The sequence below is a fragment of the Gallus gallus genome, chromosome 3 (genome assembly GCF_016699485.2).
Source record: "Gallus gallus isolate bGalGal1 chromosome 3, bGalGal1.mat.broiler.GRCg7b, whole genome shotgun sequence".
NCBI classification, from domain to species: Eukaryota; Metazoa; Chordata; class Aves; order Galliformes; family Phasianidae; genus Gallus; species Gallus gallus.
The window spans coordinates 37,706,750-37,715,164 of record NC_052534.1 but is presented as its reverse complement, the minus strand read 5'-3'; the positions used below and the strand labels follow the sequence as shown (position 1 = coordinate 37,715,164).

The 8,415-nt window shown below is 43.8% G+C and overlaps 1 long non-coding RNA gene across 1 annotated transcript; it reads right to left on the bottom strand.

Moving 5' to 3' along the window:
* Window positions 1–914: 914 nt before the first annotated feature.
* On the bottom strand, window positions 915–8,306 carry LOC121110430. Its single transcript, XR_005858834.2, has 4 exons — window positions 8,242–8,306; window positions 3,434–4,113; window positions 2,375–2,478; window positions 915–1,647 (listed from the first exon to the last, which is right to left on the bottom strand). It is a non-coding gene; the product is annotated as an uncharacterized LOC121110430 (long non-coding RNA).
* Window positions 8,307–8,415: the final 109 nt, after the last annotated feature.

Sequence of the window (8,415 nt, the reverse complement as noted above, 5' to 3'; positions counted from 1 at the left end):
TCGCGCCGCCGCTCGGCCGGGCCGGGCCGAGCTTCGCTGCCCCGCGGCCGCCGGGAGCTGCAGTCCCGCCCCAGCCCCGGCGGGCGGCGGCGGCGCGGGCGGCGGCAGCGGCCGCCTACAGTCCCCAGAATGCCGCGGGGCGGCGCGGCCCCGAGAGGCTGGGACCGGCGGGGCGGGGGCGCGGCGGGAGAGCGGGGTCCTCTCCCTCGGGGAGGTGCCGGGGGAGCAGGGCTTCGCCTCGCCTTGTGCGCGAGCTAGGCGGGACCCGGCCGGCAGCAGCCGCGCACCTGGCTGCCCCGGGCTCCTCCCGCCGCCGGGAGCGAGCTGTGCCTCGGACGGCGCGTGGGGGCCGGGCAGCGCGGGAATTCCCCGAAAGCCCCTCTCCTCACGGCAACTTTTATTTACGCACGGTACCAAAACATCAGCGGTGACGCGAGATCCTTATATAACCGTGCCGAGGGAGGGCTGTCTGCCGGAACATCGCTCTCTTGGCACCGCACGCTCTGCGTTCCACATTTCTGCCGTCTGGAAAAATCCTCGTGCGACCATCCGGCGGGGCGCCGCGCAGGGCTGAGCCCGCGGCTGGGCGCTGGGTGCGCCGCCGCTGAGCTGAGGCGCGGTATCAACCGCCCGCCGCGGCGCCACAGCTCCGGCCATCCCAGCGCGCCCTCGGCACGGCTGCCTGTGGGCGTCTCATCTCAGTGCTGGGCTTTGACAGCCTGTCCTCCGTGCCTCTGCGTGGCTCCGTGGAAAGGAGAAAGGGCCTTGAGTTAAACGGAGGTGCTTCGCCGTGAAGATGCCTCCGCACAGCACGTAGAGCTTACAGACGTGGTGGTCCCACAGAGAGAGCCGACGGAGGGACGCTGTGGCTGGAGCAAGCTCCCACACTGCGGCAGACCCCATTTTTACCTGCTCCTCCCAGCTCAGCTCTCCTTTGTCGCTGGTGGCAAAGCCGTGAAGCTGTGATGTCCTGCAGGCCTGTCCCACCGCCAGGAATGGTTGCCCTCAGTTGTGAGTGGGATGCAGGAGGTTCTCCTCTATGACTTGCGTTCTAGCACTCAGCAGAGCTCAGAAAAGCAAGAAAACAACCTTCCTGGTTAATCTTTCTTTGTGCAACGCTACGGTTATCTGCAGAGGGTCTCTTCCAAAAAGTCACGTATAATAATAGCATTGTTTTCCAGAACAATCCTTTATTAATCCAATAAAAACAAGAGTGTGCTTTGCTTTGGCAGAGAACTGCATAAACATGACAGCACTCAAAACCAGTTGTGTTTCTGAGTGGAATGCTTTATTCCAGCAAGGAATCTGTTATTTGGCTACAGTCCCACGGAGGAGTTCAAACAATTGAAATGTCATTACCGTGACAGGATGATGGCCAAGAAGTGATGGTAATATTCTTGATTTTGGGGAGGCATTTAGGAGATGTTAATAGTCCAAGCTCAGTTTCACATCTAACCCATAACCGCCACTTGCTGAAGCTGGGTAGCCAGGAGGGTAACTTCAGCCTGATTAAACAGGTTTTGATAACGTTAGATGAAGGAGAGCATAAGATTACTGCTACCTTGAGAAGTTATTCATCCCTCTGGTCCTTCTGAACACAGACAGCAAAGAGAAAGGTCTCCTTGACCTTCAGCATGGTGAATCTACCTGAAAAAGCAATGTTGATAAGTAAGCTTCTCAGAAGCTAATGTATCAACCAGAAGTTATTGTGTAATGGCCCCAGGGCTTAAATGAATGCTTTCTGAAGCTATTCTATCAGAAACACATGATTTAGTCATTGAACCTCTATGAAGTATAATTAAAAGAAAGGATTGAGTTTGTAGAAAAGAAGCCTAAATCTGTTCTTGAAATACTCAAGCTGTGAAAATGATTGGAAAATGTTTAAAGTCCTTTCACACAGCTTAATTAAGATTCATTTTTCAACTGGAGTGAGATATTGAAAGGAAAATCAATGACTTTATCATACATATATTGGGTATAAACAGAAAAAAAACCAACCCTGGAAATACATCTGCTTTATTGTGTTTGCATACATAAACATATTTAATATGCAATTGAGTATGTATTTGTCAGCAAACAATAGCACTAGGTAAAGTATTTGTGCAAATATGCTATTAGTATTAATGGCTATTTACACTTGCCTTGCCTTTCAGCAGGTTCAGCTGCAGAAATAACAGCAGGTCCAACAGCTAATGCTGCTGTACCTTTGCCTGTACTCCTCATACTTAGTATGTTAGGTTTCCTCCATAGGCAGGTGAGCTGATGGGAACCAGGAGTTATAATTACTTACAGACAAAACAGAGGATCACATTCCTTAATACCTTGCTTTCTGTACAATAATATGCTCACAACGTATCGTTCAACCAAAACATACCATTTTCATTCTGTTCTTACTGTGCAGATGTACTCTTCTGACATTACAGACTCAGATTGTCCCTCTGGCACATGAAGCACAGCACAACATGTTGGGCACAGGAGCTGGAGAGAGAAGAGACCAAAATGTAAGTCCCTAGGCTGCCTGCAAACACAAGATGCTTCTGTTAAATTTGCATAATGTCTCTGAGTAGGCACTGTCCTTTCTGACACACCGGAGCCGCAGTTCCATACCACGATCGGGCTGTCTGCAGCATTCAGATTTTTAATGTTTGGCAGCCCATGTATGTAATTCTCATAAGCTAAGCTCATAACCTAGACAGATTGACTGTGTGCATTGAGGGTTACCAATCCTTTCATTAGGATCTCCAGAGGATATAGATTTTGTTTATTTTCCCAAATGGAAGCAATGCCTCCCTGCTTCCCCTTTCTGCTTTCAGATCAGGGTGAAGTACAGAAGCAAGTGAGTCCCTGGACTCCTCTTCTGGGCTATTAACGGAGTCGGTATATTTGGGGTCTGCTGAGGACAGACAAAGGAATTCCTGTGAAAACAGATCTCTGGAAAGCAGGCTGTCTCTCTGAAGGGCTGCCAGCTCATACAGCTAGCAGCAGGAAAGACAAGTTAACGGTATGTGACCAGGCAAGTCCAAGGACTGATGGAGAGAGGAAGAGAGATCCTATCAGAAAGCTTTGCACAGCACACAGCGTGCAGTTGGTGTGTCATCAGGCCTGTGCTCATTTATACACTAGATAGAAATATCTAACAATGTTTTGCCCAGGGCTTCTTTCCTTAATAGTCTCCCAAGGGAGACTTACTAGATGCAAAAAAAGTCCAGATACGTTATGCCTACTGATTACACTCTTTGTGCCCCCTTACTCAGAGATTCAAAGAACTAAGAAGGTCAAAAAGGCAGCATTTCCCTTACAGAAGCCACACTGACCAGACTCTCCATAGCAATACTGCAGTGCTTCAGGGCTTGGCTGCTACAGAACTAAATCTCGCAATCCCTTCATACAGTTGGTATTAAAACAACCCACAGGTAGGATCTGTAAGACTCACCAAAATTAGAGCACTGTGGGGTGCTGTAAGTTGCTCTGGTTTTATTCCAGGGGACTTATTTATGTGTTTGTTTTTAATGAAGGCTGTCCTGTGCTTCCCAATTGGAGAATAGAGCTTCTTGAAGCTATTTTACTCTGTCGCTGTTTGGGCTGAGCATTGCAGTGACGACAATCTGTTTCACACTGAAATTTGAAAAGTTTGATAAGAAGTTTCATCAAAAATAATAATTTTTGAAAAGTTGGAGAAGTTAACTAAGAATATTAAGAAAAAAAAAGTACTCATTTTCTCTAAAATTGACAGTCACTTTGCTGACCCCTTTTTAAAGTTAAATTTTAGCATCTCGTGTCCATATGCAGCAGTGCCTTTAAGCTTTGCTGATTTATGTCAGAAAACAGCACTGTAACTGGCTCTTCTTCCCTGATGTTTCCTGTACAGAAGTTTTAACCATTTTGGCACATGGCTCTGATTTGTGGCAGGAGCCACAGTTCAGAATGGCTTCTCTGAGATCCAGGAACGTCCTGTAGGGTCTTCCTTTCACTGGCATTGCAAGAACCTGACACTGAAACAGCTCTTGCATCATATTCAGACAAAGGTAATCCAAATTCCTCATCTCTTTTTCCTTCATGGAAGGATGGAGCTCCACAATTCATTTCCTCTCACCAGGGGGTCGCGTGAGCATCCTGGTAACAACAAATCACCATGCTTTATTGTAGAGGGAGGTAAATTAGAATAATCCTTGTAATCTTTTGGCAAGAAAAGGCCGTTCAGTTTTATTTTTGTTAATCAGAATCACCCTGACCTGCACAAGAATTTGTAACTACCACACAAAATCATTTTACAGAGCACCACGGTGATCCAGATCAATACAGCAATAATAATTTTCATTTCTCAGTTAAGTCCTTGTCATTATCACAACAATCAAAGATATAGAAATAGACTCAAAACTGCCTATATGGTAGCAGCAACATATCGACACGGAAAGAACAAACACGAATGTCTTGCAGAGAGCTGGATTAGCCTGAAATAGCCAATAACCAGGCAACAGCCAGCCGTGGGGTTAGGTACTTTGTGCCTAGCTAACAAACAGCTATTTTTAACAAGCAGTAGAAAGGCTTGAAGATGTGGATGTAAGAGGTTAGGGGTTCCAGGAAGTCCCGCTGAGACCTATGTCAGCAAGTATGCTTTTTAAGCACTCGGCTGGCAGAGAGTTAAGCTGTTGGTGGTATTACAAGACAGACTGATTATGTGCTACTTATCATCATTTTATTATTAACTGTCGTTGGATAGATAGTACACAGGCTTATTTCTTAACAAAATTATTTTTACATGACTGGGGGCTCTTTTGCCCACACGGTGCTTACCCTGCTTAGAATGGATGTGAGAATGCACCAGATGGCTGATTCATTTGTTGCAGAAGATGTGATGTGAGTGAGGTGGGACCATGAAAGAAACCATATTGCAAAGGTAAGGCGGGTTCATTGCTACTCAGGAGGATTGGATCTGTCATTGCCCTGTGGGCTAGCAGAAAAATCATGAAATTAACTACTGCACATTGCTTTAGTCCTTTTGTTTCTGGGCACTTGGCTTGCAAAAGTTACTCCAGTTAGTAGCGGTGAGGAGGTACAGCTGAAGTGTGAGCAAGTGAGAAACATCGCTTTATGTATTGAAAAAGCTAAGCACTCTGGGAAGGCAAGGACTGGCAATTTCACCTGTCCTGCTCAGCCTCTGCCTCAGCTTTGCACTGGGAGTACTTCCACCCTCTTGTTCCTGAAGGGTACTGTGGCGATACTTTGTAAAGCAATCGGTCATGAGCACCACAGCAAAGTCCATCAGGGACTGCTTCTGCACTGAAAGCAGAATTTGTGAGTAAATCAGGCCTGGGGCTACACAATGAATAAAGATGCCAAAACAGTATTGAAAAACTGCTCATTAACTGAGCGCTGCCTATACCATGCCTTGTGGGAATTCCTGCAGTGCGAGCGTGTAATAGTAGTGCATACAAATTAGAGAGGCAAATGGAAGATGCATAAGCAAATTTAGCTTGACATTTCTTAAATCAGTGCTCAACTTCGCCACTTTAGTGATCTTTTAATTTACTTTTGTGTTCAGATACTGTTTTAATACCCATAAATGTGTTCAGTCCTGTTGCAAACTTTTTTTAAGCTGGTATAAACAAAACTGTTGTTTACACCCTTCTGATTTTTGTCAAATAGGTATTTTATAGCTATTCCCTATAGAGGTTTTCCAGAATCTGAAGCAAACATATGTACAGTCTGAGTGAGTAGAAAAGACCTTGAAGAGGATATTACCTACGATATTCCTTATATTCTCAGCATTTCCATTTAGATATTGTTTTCATAAGAATCTTATGAAATCTTATAGGTTTCTCAAAGGCTCTTACAAGAAACATCTGAAGTTTCTTCTCGATCTTCTGAGGATATGACTGTAGTCATATAAACACAACTACATTCATGTATCAACACTGCAGATGTGTATTGGAAATCTGCATCTGTTGTGTTCTGGTGAATATGATAAACGATTCCTGTGCTCTCTTCAGGGAAATCAAGAATCAGTTCAGGAGCCCTAGTAGTGAAAGTCTTCGTGACAAGAAAGCTAAGAGCAGTTTTACAGACAAAATTCAAGTGAGCTACACTTGCCAGAGAGAAGCAGTTACACTGTAAAGATTTTTAAAGCCAATGCAATTTGAAAGACTTTTAAAGTCACAATGGTTCTTTTCTATAAACATAAAGTTAAGAAAAAAGTCTGGGTCATCCCTTCCTTTCACTGGAAAGGAAAAACCACAACAGTGCATCTCTTTAGAGTACACTATACTAAGAACAGAGGGCTGTCCTATGCAGCCTAAAGTTCAAAGGCACAACAGGTTATGTAGTACAGTGAGAGGACAGGTAACAGACAGATTTTTATGTCATTTTCAGTAAAATGCTGTTCGGAACATAGGCAGTGGTCTATGTTCTATTCTGTCTGAATTCTTACCCTGTGGCATAAGGAGAAGTATTTCCTAGACTATAATAACTGAAAAAAGGTACTCAGAAATAAGATTAAGCAACAAACAAACATCAAAAGAAACAACAAAACTGAAAACAAACAACAACTACAACAACAAATGGAAGCCAGGAACAAAGGAACAGTGCAGCTCTCAGCCACATGAAATCTCTCACACAGTTGTGCGAAGAGGAAGGAAAGCTGAATTCATTACCAGAGGCTCACTGTACCACGACTCAGGGCAGTTTGTAATGATATCACTGATGAAGGGAGAAAAGGGGGAAGAGTGGCACAACTGGTTGCACTTGGGTAACGAAGAAGCGTAACGTTTCAAATTGGAAAATACAACTCAGGATGGGAGCACACAGCAACTCACACCCTCAAAGATTGTCACAAAATTTTAGTTACTTTCTGTTTGTTTTTCCTATGACCTATTTAGCCAATCTGTATATTTGACTTCCATTTTTTTTCCTAAACCAAGAAGTCTGGAACTGAACTGCTGAAGCACACCTCAGAAGTTGGAGGTATTACCTTACCAAATGCAGACCATGAAAACTGAAGTGCTCACTGTCCAGCATCTAATAATTTAAAGCGCTCTTCATAGGCCATTCTAGTTGAAGCTTGATATTTTTCCTATCTCTGCTGGCTGTTTGTCAGTGTATCAGTAGGTGGCAGTCATAGATGATCCTGCACAATTTCTGCTTCATAAAAGAAATTTAGGAAGGATAAAAAGCCTATTTTAGGGTAAAGTTGCTCCTTTTGTGCATTCACAAATGTGAGCAGTGAAAACCTACTTCACAGCCTCATACATCTTCCTATAACAGGCAGAAGAGTTCTTCCCATAACAGTCCTGGTATTTTTAGATGTACTTAATTTAATCATGTCACAATCCTGAATTAAATTAGATGCAAATATGCAATGTATATTTCAAACCCCATTTTCCCCAAAGATTAATTACGCAGATGCCTTTAACATTTCATATAGCACTTTGGTAATTTTGCCTGCTGTTTTTCCACACTTTATAGTACTATTTGAGACAGTGAAATGACTTAAACTCATTATTATTACTTTCCAATACAAGAAGCCTCAACTTCTCAGAAACCATCCCTTCCCCCACATCTCCTTTAGTCTCTCTGAAGAAAGAAATCCAGCTTCCAATGCAACCCTAAAGATTAGCCATAGCCATGGCATTTTCTAGGACAGTATGGATACAGATTTTTATCTTTGGTGAAGAAGAATATAGGAAAACTGATACTTCAGGTCTTCCCAAAGTCCATTTTTTGTTATTCCTTTCACAAAAAAAATTAGCTGGATAAAGAATTGCTGCATTAATGTTCCTAACTGTTCTTTCCTTCTGCTAGAGTTAATGGCATTGTTGTAAGTCACTGCAACAACATGTCATTGTCTCATTATTCCCTGACGGGTTCTTCGTTACAGCACCCCTCAGAACCTGTTGGTCACAGCTCCTGCATTTGCTTTCTTATCACTGACAGCAAAGTTTGTATTTGTTTTAATCTGTAGCGTAACATAGAATGACTTAACTTAAATTTACCTCCATTTGTTCATCTAGTTTCTCCAGAGTTTCATGGAGACAAGCTTAAAAATCCTATTTGCTATCAGTAGCCCAGCAGCCTGCTGCTAACTAAAAGCATGGTGCAGGAAACAAAGAAGTGGAAATTGATATATAGAAGAGTAGGTGTAACAATCAGAAAGATCAACATGATGGAAAGGTAATAACAAGACATGTAATGACAGAGGGACTAGCACAATAGAAAGGTGCTGAAAGGAAAAAAAGGACTGCTCACTTATCTCCAGGGAATCTAGGCCCACAGAAGAAATTCCACAAGGAAAGGATCCCAAACCAGAGATCTTTCCCCAGTGGGGGTCACCCTTAATTGAGGTCTGAGAGTGGTGCAGCCAGGCTCCACCCCTTCCAGACATACAGCTGAATTGCCTTCACCTGTGCTCCCAGGGCTGAC